Raw genomic sequence first — 16,658 nt, forward strand, 5'->3', positions numbered from 1 at the left:
AAGACCTCTCGGTTTCCTGCCACCTGCCAGGCATTTGGGTGGTGTCAGTAATGGTCACTGACACCCTCAGCCAATGAGCACGGCCCTCCTATACAATGTCAAGATCAGCAAGGGGGTGTCACGCCACCCACTGTACAGCTGGCAGAAGCCCTGCCAACCTCTGTGATTGCTCAAGGATGGCACTCAGACCAAAGCCAGGTTGTAGAAGGCTCAAGGACAGCCTAGTGAGGCCCTGTGTGTAGCAAGCTGGGGTCCCTGTGGTGGCAAGCAGGTCCTAGTCTGGGGATGTTCTCATTGAAGAGTGCTGTCCCTGTGTGCTGGTCCCAGAGGAGGAAGGGCTTTTGGAAGCCCAGTGAAATACGACACCAGCAGGTGGCCCTACAGGAACTGGTTGCTAGGGGGGAGGCTCGGAAAGGACGTGCAATTCAAGGACTAGGAAGCTGGGCCGTGTTTGTGAGCAAGCACCAGAGGGGCCATTGGGGTACTGAATCCCCAGGGTAAACGAAGTCTGTCTGTTCCTACCTCCTGCCAGAGCGCCTCTGGGCCCAGAGAACTGGGGGGCTGAGAAAAGAGGATATGGTGACAGAAAGGTGAGCTCAGGGAAAGGTCCGGGAAGGGGAGGGACAAAGAAGCCGGGAATCCAAGACCCTAGGGCCAGAGCCAGGCTAATTGCTCAGCAAAGTACGGGCGGACAAGTCAGAAACACAGTCCTGGGAGCTTTGGATGGGGGCTGATACCATCTCTGTTACATTCTGCAAGTCACGGCCTGAGTCCTGACTGAAGTTCTCCTTCACACGCCCAGGAAGCCAGCAAAAGGCTTCTAAGACAAGAAGCCCACAGAGCCCACCAAATGCCCAGGAAAGGCCCACACCTGAACACCCTCTTGCTGTCTGAGGACACCCCCTCCTTTCGGCCTTTGGGCTGGAGGGACCCAAGAAAATCAGAGCCAAGAAAGCTGATCTCCTTGGCCTTGCAACCATGGACAAGAGAACACAACCCCTCCACCTCCAATGACCTGTCCCTCAAATCCCTTTCTGCTTACATCTGGTCCTTAGAGCATACCCCACCCCCACCCCCCGCTGCCGCCACCGCCACCACCCCAGTCCTCGGGCTCACATCATGCACTGCAGCAGAGCTGAGCTCCTTGTTTAAGTCCACAAATATTTACCAAGAGCCTCAAAGGATTCGGGGTGACCTTTAGAAAATATAAACTGAAGTCATCCACACTGGGCCCCACTTCTTGCCAGAGCTGTGGGCTCAGACACACTAGACAGAAACCCTGCCCCCACAAATCAAGTTGGGGGAGGGACGGGACAGACTGGCTTATTGCTAGAGCTCACTTGAGAGGTGACTTTGTAGCCCTGGCCTACAGGAGCTAAGGATTGTAGGGAGACAGGGAGCCACTGGGTGAGATCTGTTTTCATAAAAAGAGTTCACTTCCAGATTTGTGCAACAGTGGGGGAAGGGTGAGAGACAGGCCCCCTCCCACCAGGAGAGCCTGGCGAGTTTGGGGCAGGGCTTCTTTATCTGTCAGTTCCAGCTCCTGCAAGGGCAGTGAGTGCGGATGGGAAGGCTTCCTGCCAGTGCACAGTGACTGTGCAGTTTGCTGACCCACGTGTCTCAGGGCTCAGTTTGAAGGAGCCCAGGCAGAGGGGCCTCTGGCACCAGAAGCACAATGAAACCTAAAAACACAGCCTAGAAACTGGATCCATGGAGGATGGGGGCTGGAGTTCCAGAATATTCTCTTGTGGTAGCAATACTGGCATGGCCCTGCCTTTAGGGTACCGCGTCCCTTCTCTCTATTCCAAGAGTTTTTGTAGGAAATTCTGAGTCTGCCTGGGTCTGGAAACAACAGGGCTGAGCTGACTTCCAAAGAAGATGAGGCCCTAGGCTTTGTGTGTTACCAATTAACCCTGTTCCTACTAATTAAAAAAAAAAAAAGTCTCAAAAGCTGTTCCTGGGACTGAGGAATAATCTGAAGGGAAACTGAAGGTGGTTGAACAATCGCCCAAGCACCTCAAGGTCAGAAAAGACTGACTCCACGGGCTAGGCCGCCACAGGGAGCCTCTCCCTCCCTCCTGCTTTCATAGCCTCCTCCTGGCATTCTAGAACATTTTAACAAGCAACTCCCTGTTCTTGCAGGCAGTCACCGCCACCCACCACCGACACTTGGAACTGATGCCAGGATAAGGCGGACAGGATAAGGAACAAAGGCGGACATCGTGGTAATGTAATCCCAGCACTAGAAAGGTTGAGGCAGGAGGATGAGCCGAGATGTACAGGCCAGCATGAGACAATATGAGACCCTTTCTGGAATTAAAAAAAAAAGGAAGATAAATAAAAGGCTTATTAGGTTAGGCCTTGGAGAAGGGTGAGGCGCAGGAATCTACGTGGCATAAGAACCGGTGAGCAAGCCAGCGCTTGCCACATAATCACCCTCTGTGCTGGTCACATGAGAGAGAGTCACCAGTTTTCCGGGAACAGGGGAGGGTGCAGTCTAGGCCGGGCCTTGCTTGCAGATTCCATATGCTAGAGGCAGGAGAACTACCCCCCTCCTTCCCTCCTCCGGGTTGCTAAGGGAGCCTGTTGTCACTGGGTGGTTTTGTTTGTAGAGTGGGTGTTGAGCCTGGGAGGAGACTTCCGGGCAGTTAATTCTGCCAGCTGCCTTTTTCATTCTGCGTACTTGAACTGCCCTTCCAGCTTTTTTATTTTGGGGAGTATGGGGGTGTGGAGGCAGGTGGCAGAAGAGCTGAGGAGATGCTTCATGGCGCGGGGGGGGGGGGGGGGGGGGGGGTTCAGACTGTCCGGGCTCCTCACTGACATGGGCAGTGTCAATTCCCCTTTTCAAAACCCTCACTAAGCCCTTGTTTGTGGACAAGGTCTGCTTCTGCTTTTGGGCCTGTGCAGGACCCCACCCCAAGTAGACAGCCAGCCTGGCTCCCCCAGTGGTCATTAAACCCACTCCTTGAACTCCACCATACACTGTCGCAGAGAAATGCAGCTTAAAAATATTTTTCTCGCCGGGCGTGGTGGCGCATGCCTTTAATCCCAGCACTTGGGAGGCAGAGGCAGGCGGATTTCTGAGTTCGAGGCCAGCCTGGTCTACAGAGTGAGTTCCAGGACAGTCTGGGCTACACAGAGAAACCCTGTCTCGAAAAACCAAAAAAAAAAAAAAAAAAAAATATTTTTCTCACCATACCACACCCCAAAGCAAAAATGTTTTCTAAAATCACTTATCTGTACTGGGCGCTCTTCAATCATAAACATTACATACACACACTCATTCTATATGCATGTGGGCCATACAAAAATCTTGCTTTATCATAGCTTCCAACCACCTTTCCCGCATTTTATTAACCTTAGACGCAATTAAGCATTCCACCCAAGCTGCTGGGCTAGTTCTTCCCCACCCCCACCCTGCGGCTGCCCGCACTGACGTCACCCTGCGAGCAGGCGGCGGCAACGCCCGAGGAGTCACGCGCTCGGTCCCGCCCCCACCCCCCACCGCCTGACGCGCCACCGCAGAGATCCCTCCGCCACCGAGTGGAATTTTCCAGGCTCTCTGCCGGCCCTACTTTCCGGCCTCATCGGGGCGTGGTGACCTGAGGCGACCCATGTACTTTTCCTTCAGCGCTGTCATTCGGTGTGACCCTCTCCCCCAACAGCTGACCCTACCCTTCTGGAAGCAGTCAGGTCTGCCCACCCCAGCAGCAATGGGGACTTAACCCCGGGTGGTGTTCACCGCCCAAATACCATCTTGGGAGGGATATGCCCTTCATCCTGTGACGCACCGCTAGGAGCAGAAAAGGATCATTGAGCAATCTGAGGGAGTGGCCGTCGACGGAGGCCATGACCCGCCCCTCGTGGGCTCCTTTGGCTCTGTGGCTGGGTCAGGGAGGAACTTCTTTTTTAAGTGCCCGTGGAGGAATCGTTCCGTTTTAGCAATGTTTGGGTGACGCGACACAAGACTATAAAAGCAAAAGTTGTACCCTCCACCTGTAGGAGTTAGTGACAAGGAGGGCTCGCTCTTGGGGCTAGTGGTGGGGAGGCAGTGGCCAGTTCAGGGCTCAGATGAGAGAGGTGGCAGAGTTAGAGGCAGCCACTAGGATGGGGGTGCGAGGAGAAGCGGCGCTCAGTATAAAGGAGACTAGATTTTGGGACAGTGGTCGTGTGGAAGGCAGCTTCCAAAGCGCCTTTAACAATCCACACAGAGCCAGCCACCTTCAAGACCAGGCTATCCCTGCTGTCTGCTGGCATGGGGGCACTTGATGTCCAGGAGGGCACAAGTTTCACAGGCCTACATGGGGGCAGTGTCCCAGCTTGAGTGGCAGAGCAGCAGTTGGAGGAGACGGGTGGACTGGGGGCCCTTGAGGTCCCGGAAATCATAGAGGACAGGCAGTGAGTCGGGCAGAACTAGGTGCGGAGTGGAGGTCACCTTTGATCTTGACAAAACCAGCAGACCCCTTTTTTTCCAGATAAGGGGTTGTGAACCCACCTGGGGATGAGGCCTGGTCTTATGGAAGGTGGACTTAGCTTCGCTGGGCGGACAGCTCTGGCCCAGGGTGGTATGTAATTTGGGTGTGGCCTGTCTGCACCCACTTCTGGGTGCAAGGGGAGGCCGGAGGAGGCTGCAGAGACAAGGAGTCGTTTTTACTGCCAGGTCTGCCAGGCATGGAGACCATGGAGACTGAAGGCGCAAGTCTTGGGGCCATATTAATCACAACTTTATTTTTCAGATAGCAGTGCCCTCTCTGGACTTTGCCTAGGTTCCGTGGTTCCTCTTCTGTGGTCTCACTCTTCCCTACTCTCCCCCTCACTCTGAGGTTAAGGGGTCACTTAAAGCCTTGCCTCTGGGTCATCTGGTAAGCCTGAGGAGGATGTAGAGTCCGTGCTGGAGTCTTGGGCACAACATTTTGGTAAAGGTGGAGGACACCCTGACTGGGCGGGGAGGGATGGTGTTGATTCACAGAGGGCGGGATGTGAATGTGGACCCTGGGGTGGGCTCACAGCCATGTTTCCAGTCACCCAAATGCTTCATGGACATGGTTATCACTATAGTGTACACCATGGCAAGCAGATGGCACCAGGAGAAATGGAGCCCCTGCCAGTGTGAGTCGTAGCAGTGCAGGAGGGCTCACCCTGGAGGAGACAGCGGCCTCGGCTGATGCCTACACAGTGAATTCCAGAGGCTTAGGAAGCGCGTCCCTGCCCTGGGTCCAGGCCTTTCTCAGGAAGCCCTGTGTTCAGGAGGCCATCGTTGAAGTCAGCTTGTAGGGGGTGGGCAGGTGCTTCCAGCCGGAGGGGTCGTCGGCTGTGAATGTTCCAGATGAATGTCTTGTTCTGAGAGCGTCATTCTTTGCGGATGCATGAATGCCAGCAGGCACCCTTTTTCCTGGTGGTAGAGGCGTTCATTCGGCTGCTGCATCTTCTAAACAAGCCTCCATCCAGCCTTTGTAGTTCTGTGCTGCGAACTTGGCCTCAAGAAGATTCCGTAAGGTGTAGGACACTTTTTAACTTCTGCGCAGCGTGCTGTACTGTAGATCGGGAGCCCAGTGACCTCGCCCACCTTCCCTGCTTCTGCAGCCTGCCTGCCTCTGCATTGGTCAGAGGGATTCTTAACTGAAAACTTGTGGGTGTTGGGGAAAGCTGTTGGGTTGTAAATGACTGGTGTGGAGGAGTCTTCCTTGGATGGAGTTGGTTGTTAAATGGGTAGGGTTTGTGGTTTAACAGTGGGAAGGCGCAAGTTAGCCACAAATTCTGCCGACTTGGTAGATGCCGTATCTAATTTGGGCTTTGGGACGTCTTCTGGACTAAGAAGGGGACGGTGGGCCTGAAGTGGTCCCTGGGAATGGTCTCTCGGAGGCTGTGGGTTTCGTACTGGGTGGGTGAGTGGCAACAGTGGTTCTGGCCCCTTTTGCTCATTAGCTTTTATGACTTAGGGCCTGGCTGTGTGTATACCAGGCTGGCCTGGGTTCTCAGCCCTGCTCTCAGATGACAGTGTCCTCTGAAACATGGCTTTCCAAGGTGAAACCTGAGTTACGGATCGAGCTTGGGAATACTTTTGGCACCAGATATGGGACTTGTGGGAGAAAGCAGGGCTCAGCTTGGCATTGGTGGATTGAAGGAGGATTGTACCTGGAACTGTGGGTTGATGGGAATAACAGTTTGGGAACTAAATAGGTCACATGAAGATCTAAAGGCTGATGGTAAATCCCTACTGCGGGTGACACTACTTTGAGATGCAGTTGCTTGGAAAATACTAAAATCCTACAAGGGGAAAAGCAAAATTGTTTTGCTTCACTGTTGAATGGGGAAGGGTGACATTGAAAGCTTTTCTTAGTTACTCAATAGATGGTGTCACTACCCTGACCCAGGCGGGCCACAGGCCGTGGGGTGGAGCCTGGTGCGGCAGAGCTGATGGTCAAGAATTGAAGCTGGGAGGGGCTTGGTAAACGCCTCCATTGTGGGCTCTGAAACCATAGTACGGGAGGTTGGCAGACTTTTCTGGGTCTCTATTGAAATACTGTCACACTGTGTGATTAGGAATTACAATGCTGCTATCTAAAGGAATTTCATATGGGAATCATGCCTTATACAACACATACAGGAATTTAATGTGTGAGCCATGCCTTCAAAACATCTTGAATTTCTGGAATTGGCCAGAAGACAACAGGGTCTGCTCATTTAACCTTGCAAATCAGTCATTGTGACAAGGGGACGGGGTCTTGCGCTTGCTATGAGATCATTGTGATGCTTGTAGAAACTGAATACATCCATTGTGGGTTTGGCTTGAATGGTGCTTTAAATCCATCCCTGAGCAGAGGGGAAGCTGTTAAACTGTCAGTCAAAGCAGTTTGGGAAATAAAAGAGACTGGGCCCGGGGTCATCTTACTAGATAACACTTTGTAAAAATTGGTTCTGAAAACCCTGTTTATTTGTGTATTTGTGAAAACCCTGTGGTTGTTTTGTGAGTATGCTTAAAGTGGTGTGACCAGGGCAAGATCGCTTACTGGAACAGCTGTGTGGAATGGGGAAATGTGACTGTAACTGCAGGTCGGTCGCACCCGCTTCTCTGTACTAAAGTGTTCAGTGTACAAACCCTCTAATCATTTTTCTCCCCTTTACAGCAAAATAAAGGTTTGAGATTGAAGCTCCTTAGAATTGTCATGGCTGTTACATTCTCGACCTCTTTCACTTTACCTTCATATAGTTAGGCCAAGATGCACTGCACCATGGAAGCAGTTAGAGCAGGTCTGGTCTAAGCAGCCTGTCAACTCTGAGAGGGAAGGGCTGCTCACTGTGAGCGGACAATGGCTGCAGACATGACACTGAGTTACATGGGATAATGGCACTGCAGGTAAGGGAGTATTCTGAGCATGATCTAGATCATATTCCAAATAGTATGGCTTTTTAGTTTGGGAAAAATGTCTTTATGGTATGAGCTTTTCATATTTTCACTCTTGGAAGCTGGTGTGGGCTTGAGATTTCAGTCTGTACATGCAATTCTGTCTGCCTAAAGAGCGGGGGCTTGGGCTGCTTTTGTGTTTTTTGGTACATGACTAAGGTTTTTTACCATGGGAAGGGTGTGGTCAGAAGCCCTGGGAATCCAGGAAGTGGGCCACGCCTTGTAAACAGTCCTGGGTATGTAGCTAATCCATTATAGGAGCCAACCTGCCCTGAATTTGGCTGGGTGGTGTGTCATCAAAGCTGGAAAATGTTACTGCTTAGATTGTGAGCTTAGAACCCTGCCAGCCAACCTGCCCTGAATTTGGCTGAGTGGTGTGTCATTAAAGCTGGAAAATGTTACTGCTTAGACAGATTGTGAGTTTAGAACCCTGCCAGCCTCTGCTAGGACTGGAGCCTGCTTGCTGAGAGCAGAGGGTAGCCTGTGGCTCTGTATGGAACTGTTGTCTCGGCGGCAAGGATGAGTCTTGAACTGGAGTAGGTTGGAGACCAAGCAGAGGGTGGGAAGTGAGAGCCGCCAGGCTGGCTGTGTTCTCATTCCTGTGTATTGTATTGTTCTTTTTTTTTTGGTCAGTCTGTCAGTGACCTCTCTCTTGTGCTGAGAAGTCAGAATGGGGTGTCCCAGTAGTGCTGTCTAGGCTTCTGGGACTCCAAGGGTTAAGTTCACCCACAATTTTTTTCTTTTTACTCATTTTGGTATTTTGAGGAAAGGTTTCACTATATAGCTCAGACTGGCCTAGAATTCAACGATCTACTAATGACCGCCTCCCAAATGTGTCTGGGATTAGAGGTGTGTGCCTGTGCGCCGTCACGCCTGTCTACCTGCCTCTGTGTCTGGTTTATCCCAGCGACATTCTGGCTTCTTACCTAGTTTCTGCGCCTCCACTTTCCTCTTATCGGACCTTTTGGGTTTTATACTTACAAAGCTCTCCATGTTGTGTCAGCGGGCTGGTAAGGAATACTTCCCCAGCTGTGTTAGAGGTGGCTCACTAACAAGCCAAAGGCTGAGCTCTCCCGAGTGGAGACTTGTAAGACTTGGCTTGAGTTTATTTACTTGTTTTGAGACATTCTTACTCTGTAGCCCAGGATGGTACGAAGCTCATAATAATCCTCTCTCAGCCTTGCGAGTGTTGGGACACAGATGTGAGTCACCGGGGTGATCGGATGGCCGTCCTATCACCCACCATTCCTCAACCAGAAGCCTTGGATTGGGTTCATGCTCTGAGCTCCCAGCGGCAGCTGGGGTTCTGTAGTGCTGACGATGATCCTGTGACTGGAATGCTGTGGGGCAGGAAGCAACAAACGTTCTTTAGAGATAAACATGTTCTGACAGCAACCATAGACTCCTCCCAGCTTGGAAACACTGGCAAGTTCAGATGTTGGCCTGCTACAAAAAGGGAATGACGTTTCCAATCCTGACAACCCCGACATGTGCCATTGAGTTTATCTTAGGATGTTAAGCCACCAGAAGAACCTTTAATGTGAGCTTATGTCTGCATTGCTCAGGGCCTGCGGAAGCATTAACCGGGGCCATGTCCATGCCTTAGGTGCTGTTGCTGAAGCAAGTAATGTAGGGGCTTCTGACAGGCTAATATTTGTATGTCCTTCCCAAAATCTGGATGCAAATAGGATTGTCAGGAAGAGAACAAAACAAAAATAAGGTATCAGGTGGGATCCTGAGTCCTTCTGGGATAGGATGCCCTCCTCGAACCTGTGCTAGGCTGCTGAGGGCAACTGTCACCTGCCTCTGTCCTTCCCACACCTCAGTGCTTTCTTACTGAGTTCTCAAGCATAAAAAAGGTTGGACTGTAAGTTTTGCAGAAAAGCAAATGGGGGAAAACACTCTTTTCCATTAACGAGCGCACCGGCACATGTCTCAGACTTTTCTCTTCCTGGGCATCAGCTCTACACGTACACTTTGACAACAGTGGGATTGTGCCTTGGTTCTGTCTAGAATGGGTTTTCTGTGGTGCATAGTGAGAACTGTGTCCTGACATTCAAAGCTTCCTTTTAGTAGTTCCAAATGCTCTACTGCATTACTGTCTGTTTAAACAATCCTATTTACACACGAACACGCGTGGAGGGAGAGGACGACTTCCTCCCGCAGCAGGTGCTGTCCGCTGCTGGGCAGGCGTGCCAGCCTGCCTTCAGCTGTTGGTTTCCTTTTGGGAAATCAGGGTTTAGTGACTGACTTGTTGCTCAAGCTGCTTCACCTCTGTTAAGATATCAAAATCAGTTTCTAGAATAAAACGACTGTCAAATCCTCTTAACTGTAGGCTCACATTGCTCAGTTGTTGTCCAGCGGGCTTTTTCTGAGGTACTGTTCTGTAAACGTTTCTGTGAAGCTAGTGTGTGCATAGACCTGAGTAGTGTGGCTGGCAGTGTACATGGACAATGTTACGATTCCAGCTTCCCTGTGTGTGTATACATACCATTGGCTCACAGAGTGTCCTTAGCATTTGATTGGTTGGTTGATTGATTGCCATTGTAACACTTTGTGGTCAGGTACACTCCGCAGAAACTTTAGCCATTATAAGTCCAGTTTAGTGGTGTTTAGCAGATTAGAGTTGGACAACTGGCCTCCAGACCTTGCAAAATCTGAAACTACCCGTTAGGCAACTTAAAATGTGGTTTTCCCAGTCCCTTTCTGTGAGTGGCTACTTGTATGTAGAATAATAGTGTTTCTCTTGTCTTAGTTATTTTCAGTGTTAGGCGTGTGTATGGAGGTCAGAGATCCCAGGGCTCAACCTCAACCATCAGGTTTGTGCCACCGGCAACTTTATCCACTGGAATCCAGCCTTGATCTTGTTGACTGATGATTTTTCATCTTGGTTGTATGATTCTCTTTGCTTTCATACAAGCTAAGTCATTGGTATTTTGTACCTTTTTCAGCATCTGTGTGCTGATAAGCATGCTCCTATTGCCTCTGCCTGTGGGCCTCTTGTTCTTGTGTCTTCCCTGCTGTGGGATGGATGGGTGGATGGATGCAGATATCTTTCTGAGAACGCATCTTCAGCTGTTTAGGATACAGCACAGGCATCCTGATGGATGTAGGGTGACTGACAGACATTCACTGTGGTCTCCCACTCCGTATGCCTATTGGCCATGTCCTTGGAGTCCTTTTTATGCTTAAAAGGCTATGGATTTGTTAACCACTGTTGACCTGCAGGATTTGGCTGTCTTCTGGGTGTTAGCTCTGTGATCAGCTATGACTTCCCCGACGTTTTCTTCCACTCCATAAAGGTGCCTGCTGAGCTGTTTTTCTTGTAGTGGCATGTATTATTTTGTGTGTGTGTTTGTGCTTGCTTCCACTCCTCGGGTCTGTGTCACAGCACTCCTGAAGGTCAGGGGACAGCTTGTGGGAGTCAATCTTTCCACCCCACACATCTGAGAGACTGAATATAATGTCCATCAGGTTTGGCAGCCAACGCCTTTACCCACAAAGCCATCGTCTCAGCCCCAGTTTTACTCTGTGGCGTTGTTAGTGTGTGTTTGCTTTTGTTGCCTGTACTGTTGGTGTCATATCTAAGAAGTCATTGCCAGATCCAACGTTAGAAAGTCTGTATTATTCCTTTGTTTTCTGTTACTGTTTTGTTTTAAAAACAGTAGGCAAGTACTCTACCACTGAGTTACATCCTCAGAGCGTAAAAGTGCCTCGTCTTTTTTTTTTTTTTTTTTTTTTTTTGGTTTTTCGAGACAGGGTTTCTCTGTATAGCTCTGGCTGTCCTGGAACTCACTTTGTAGACCAGGCTGGCCTCGAACTCAGAAATCCACCTGCCTCTGCCTCCCGAGTGCTGGGATTAAAGGCGTGCGCCACCACCGCCCGGCGTGCCTCGTCTTAATCTACCTTTCTGTAACGATTGGCCAATCACGAGTTTTACGGTTTAACCCACTGTCTGCATTTTCCATCTTCAGCCACAGTGACCTTGCAGTGTTTGTATTTAGGAGGGTTATCTTGGACCAGGTCTATCAAACGTATCTCCTTATTTTCTCAATTATTAAGACCAAGATATATATGATGTACAAGGATTTAAACCATCTAAATCTAACCATAGCTGATAAGTTGCTTGGAGTCGGTTCTTTTTTCTCCAGCTGTTCTTGTCTGGGCTCGCCCTGTGGACAGAGATATTCTTCTCACTCAGGCGGTTTCCTCCCACTGCTAAGAATGGTGGTGAGCTATCGCTCTGCTTTCCCCAATACCAGTCTTTCATAATCATGTGTCTAAAGCATTGGATACTTCATGCTCTAGTTTTTGTTTTTACAAATAAAAAAACAATCTGGTTTTTAGCATCTGGTAGGAAGGTCTGCTGACATCATCAGTATCCTGTCCTTGTTGGACCTTGGATGCACAAACTGGACGAATATTAGTCTCTGGCTCATAGTGTGATTCTTTCATTGCTTCCTTATTTTTAAACATTTGTCAACATGTCTGACTCTTCCATCAATATGAAAACCAAGGCAGTAGCAAAAGTAGCTTGCTCCCTGCCTGTGACTTTCACACTGCCCTCCGTCTGTCAGGCCGATATCATGCTAAAAAATCCTTACCCAATGAATTCTTCAAAGTAGATATTTTGCTGTTTGTAACTCTGTAGAAGAATTAAATTGCTCGTGGTCTTCTGGAACATTTGTTTTAAATGGATGGAATTTATCTGCTGCTGTGTACAGAGCTCCTTGACACCCATGCCAGTGACAAGGTCACCTCTTCTATAGCCTCATTAGAGGAGTAACTCAGACAGAAGCCGCCTGAGCACTCACAATCCAGAGGTAACTGTGATCATCAACAACGCAGGATAAGATGTGTCCTGCTGATCTCCTAGTCCCGTCTCTATGGAGACAGGCCACATCCCTTTCTTCTGTAGAATGTCTCAGGATGACAGGACTGCACTTAGTCGGGGCTCTGAGCACACAGCTGCCCTTTCTTACCCTGGCTGTGTCGCCCACACGTTAAATTTCAGTTTTCCTGCCAGCGATGAAGGTGTGTCCCCTCTGTGTCAGGGATCGACAGCTGTACTGTGAGATCATGTTCTTGGCAATCCCCTATGCCCCGTCTGGTGGGTAGCAGTTGTGGGTCAGACAACTGCGGTGTTCTGTTGCCCTCTGCAGTGACAGCAGGCCTGTGGGCGTGAGTGTAAGAGTCCTTGTTGGTTTGTCTTAGGCACTTTGCACATGGAACTTCCCGTTTCTGTTGGGTGTTTTCTTGGCTCTGTCACATGTTCACAGTGGCCCATGGAGACTACTTGGGATGTGAGATTCTTTTCATTTATGTGTATAAATTTGATATCCATGGCTTAGTTGATTGGGACCCCAAGGTCTAAGACACAAGAGTGTGACTTTGCAAAGGTCTCAGTTCTTCTGTCCTGAGACAACTGAACTTTTCCTCTGCAATCCTTGCATCAGCGTGGCTCTTCTAAGGAGGCCGGAACTGCAGATTAAAGGTAGGCCTGGGCAGATGCTTCTGTCAGCACTGTTTAATGGATAGGGCTGGATACTATAATTGTCGTAACTTTCATGGGTCATAGTCATGAACTGGGAGTAAAATACTTAAAAACCACAGCGTGTTATCTTGATGTCCCTCTCCTGTGTGTGGTGCCAGGATTTCTAGTCTTAGACCTCTCCCTTTCATGACATCACCTAAGATTACTAATCTGTTTTAAGTGGAGTCATGCAATATGTACTGTTTTTATAACTCCATAATATTTTGTCTTATCACGTAGACCCAATAATTTTGACCCTTCTCCTACTGATGCCTTCAGGCTATTCCAGAGTTTTCTGGTCATTGCAAGCAGTGGCCACTGAGCTTTTTATTCCTTGGGACACTGATGAAGCCAGGCCTGAAGGAGGCCGAGGGCTCCCAACTGCAGCTTCAGGTTCTCCCGAATGCGCTGACTCCCCTCCACTCTTGAGTTTCGGACTTTGTTTTGTTCAGAGGTTAGCATTTCTACAGCCAAAATCAACTTCTGGTCTCCTCCCAGCCTTGAGGTTCTGTTAGCGCTGGTGGGTGCCTGCACTTCATGCCCCTACCAGAACTTACCAGGTGCTGTTGGAATGATAATGGATTTTGAGCCTCAGGCAGCTTTCTGGTTCTTACCTTAAACAGTTTAAAAACAGAAGTCCAACCAGGCATGATAATACGCAGTGGCCATGCCGCCCTGGGGTAGTGGAAGCAGGAGGATCAGGGTTTGAGGCCAGCCTCTGCTCTGCAGCCTGGACTATAAAAACCCTTCATGAGGACGGCTATGACACTTGGGAAAGCTACATTCAGACTTGCTTGTTCCTTCTGTACTCCCGCCCCACTTTCTAGATTAAGGCTACTCTGTCCTCTAAGGCCACCAAGTTGCCCAGGGAACAGGTGTGAGCTCCCTCTGTCTCATCCTTGCCTCCCAGGGTCCCAGAGAGTTGGACACCGGATGGTGGGGCCAGCGTCTGTCTGGCAGCCTCTTCTTCCACAGCAGGTTATGTTGGGCTTCTCCCTTCACTCTGGTGACCAGTCTACTGTCCCCTCTGCTGACTGTGTAACCCCACAGCGCGTTCCCTCCAGCTTTTGCCCCTTATACACACAGAATGTTTAAAGTGATACTTGTTCATGTTAAAACTGCAAATGTGTAGGTGACCTCTTGCTTTCCAGACAGGGCATAGTGTGGTAGCATGCAGGCTCTCCACACCTTGTCTTGCACTTGGGACTGTTGGGCCAACAGAGCTGTAGCCACATTTAGACTACCCAGTCCTGCTCGGGGGAACAACTGAGCTGTTTCTAGCAACACTGAGTGTATTGTACTAAGTCTTAAATATCTATTTATATGTGTTTTCATGTGTCGAGGCAAGTATGCCCGAGGAGAAGCATGGGGACGGACACAGGATGCACCAGCTAAGCCTTCTGTAAGATGCTTCCAGTTGGCCTTCCCCACACCTTTACCAATGCTTGTCCCTAAACTTGGGCATTCGTCAATGCGAGAAGTGAAGGGTAATTCTCAATTGTAGCTTTAATTGGTGTGTTTATTGATTTAAAGTGTTCTTTACATATTAAGGAAAGTAACTATTTGTGTTGCAAGTACTTCTGATCCTCTCTGACTTTTATAGTTTATGACATTTTGCTGTTGAGCATTTTAAATATACAGATGTACTTGTTTATTGGTATTTTTTTCTGCATCTTATGATGAGCTCAGAAAGCTTGGTCTAATTCAACACTATCCTTTGAATCTCATGCTTTTTTTTTTTTTTTTTTTCTGTTGGTTCTATCTGGACTTTGTAAGAAGTGATGTGTGGGTAGGAAGCTTCTTGTTGCTACACATAACTCAAGTCACAGCCACCCAGCAGCGGCTGGTGTGTTTCTATGTCACAGCCACCAGGCAGTACAGCGGCTGGTGTGTTTCTATGTCACAGCCATCAGGCAGTACAGCGGCTGGTGTGTTTCTATGTCACAGCCACCAGGCAGCGGCTGGTGTGTTTCTATGTCACAGCCACCCGGCAGCGGCTGGTGTGTTTCTATGTCACAGCCACCAGGCAGTACAGCTGCTGGTGTGTTTCTATGTCACAGCCACCAGGCAGTACAGCGGCTGGTGTGTTTCTATGCCAGTTCCAGTCCACGTGCTGCTGCAGTTGGTGCTTTGCTATGTGGTGAGGGCGGTCCTACCTCCTGCCTCAACTCTTCTCTAGTTTCCTGTTTACACGTGTGAGTATTCACCTGTCCCAAGTCATCTTGGTTTTCTTCCTGTACAATAAGGTATCTTATTCTGTTTTCCACCAGTGGCTTAACCTAACCTGACTGAAATGTTTCTTACACTTGTGCATGTGTGCCGGCCCAGGGGGAAGGTCAGAGGGCAGTGTTGTTGGATTGGGTCTCCTTCTACCACTCGGCTCTGGGGATTATTTTGAGCTGAGGTTGGCAGGCTTGGCAGCCAGCACTTTGACCAGCTGAGCCATATCAGTCAGTGCCCTGAGATGGTGTGTGACCGGGTCAGGTGTGGTGATGCAAGTCTTTCATCCCAGTACTCGGGAGGCAGAGGCAGGTAGATCTCTGAGTTCATGCAAAGAGTTCAGTGGTCGAGCACACCTTTAATCCCAGCACTTGGGAGGCAGAGGCAGGCCTCAAAGTCTACAAAGTGAGTTTCAGGACAGTCAGGGCTACACAGAGAAACCCTGTCTCAAACAAACAAACAAAACAAGAACAACAAAAACAAAACAAAAAAAAAACCAAGTATGTAAAGTCTGTGGTCAGTAATGTTAGCCTGTGCAGTTAGAGGACCTTGACTGACACCCAAGTGGATGTCTCACCCTGCCCCTGCAGGCCCTGTCCCTTCCAAAACAGGCACTTCTGTCACAGAATACTTTTTTTAAAACTTACATTTGCTTGGGGGAGGGGAGCAGTTCTAGTTCCATGAGGCACATATGGAGGTCAAAGAACAACTTGTCGATGTCTCTTCTCTCCTCCCACTGTGTGGGAGTAGGAATTGAATCAGGTTATCGATCTTGGGGCAAGCCCCTGTAGTTGCTGAGCCATCTCTGTGGCCCGCAGAGCACTTATAATATGTGGTTACTTGTTGCTGTCACATTGTCTGTGTACAGCTTGGTGGCCTTTGTCACTGGCGTGCTCTGTGACACTATTGTGATAAAAATGTTGATGAGTTTACACAAATCTAGTAAATTGAACCCAAAAGCCAAGAGTGGTGGTGTACCCTTAATTCCAGCACTTTGGGGGCAAGTTCAGGTCGTTCTCTGAATTTGAGAGCCTCCTGGCCCACATAGTGAGCTCCGTGGCTGCATGGTCGCAAAAGAACACCAACGCCCTTCCCCCACAAATCGAATTGTACTGAAGGTCACAGTCAGAGAAAGCATAGCAAGGATGGCTGCTCTGAGCCCCTCCTGTGCACTTCTGTAGACCTAGCCCTGGGGTCTAAATGGAGTCTAGTTTTAGCACCTGCACTTGACTGCTGTGCCCCACCCTGACCCACCTTCTCCTGATCCCAGATTGCTAGGACTTTGAACAAAATGGTACTTAATTGTAGTTGTGATTGGTATGTTCTTTGATTTAAAGTGCTCTTTACATTTTAAGGAAACTAACCATTTGTGTTGCAAACAGTTCTGGTTCTCTCTGACTTTTACAATTTATGACACTTTGCTATTGAATATTTTAAATATACGTGTTGAAATGTATGTGTTTATTGGCATTTTTTCTTGCTTTTTGCATTTTATAACGA

This window comes from Mus caroli, unplaced genomic scaffold (assembly GCF_978045245.1).
Source record: "Mus caroli unplaced genomic scaffold, Mus_caroli_1 scaffold_20, whole genome shotgun sequence".
NCBI classification, from domain to species: Eukaryota; Metazoa; Chordata; class Mammalia; order Rodentia; family Muridae; genus Mus; species Mus caroli.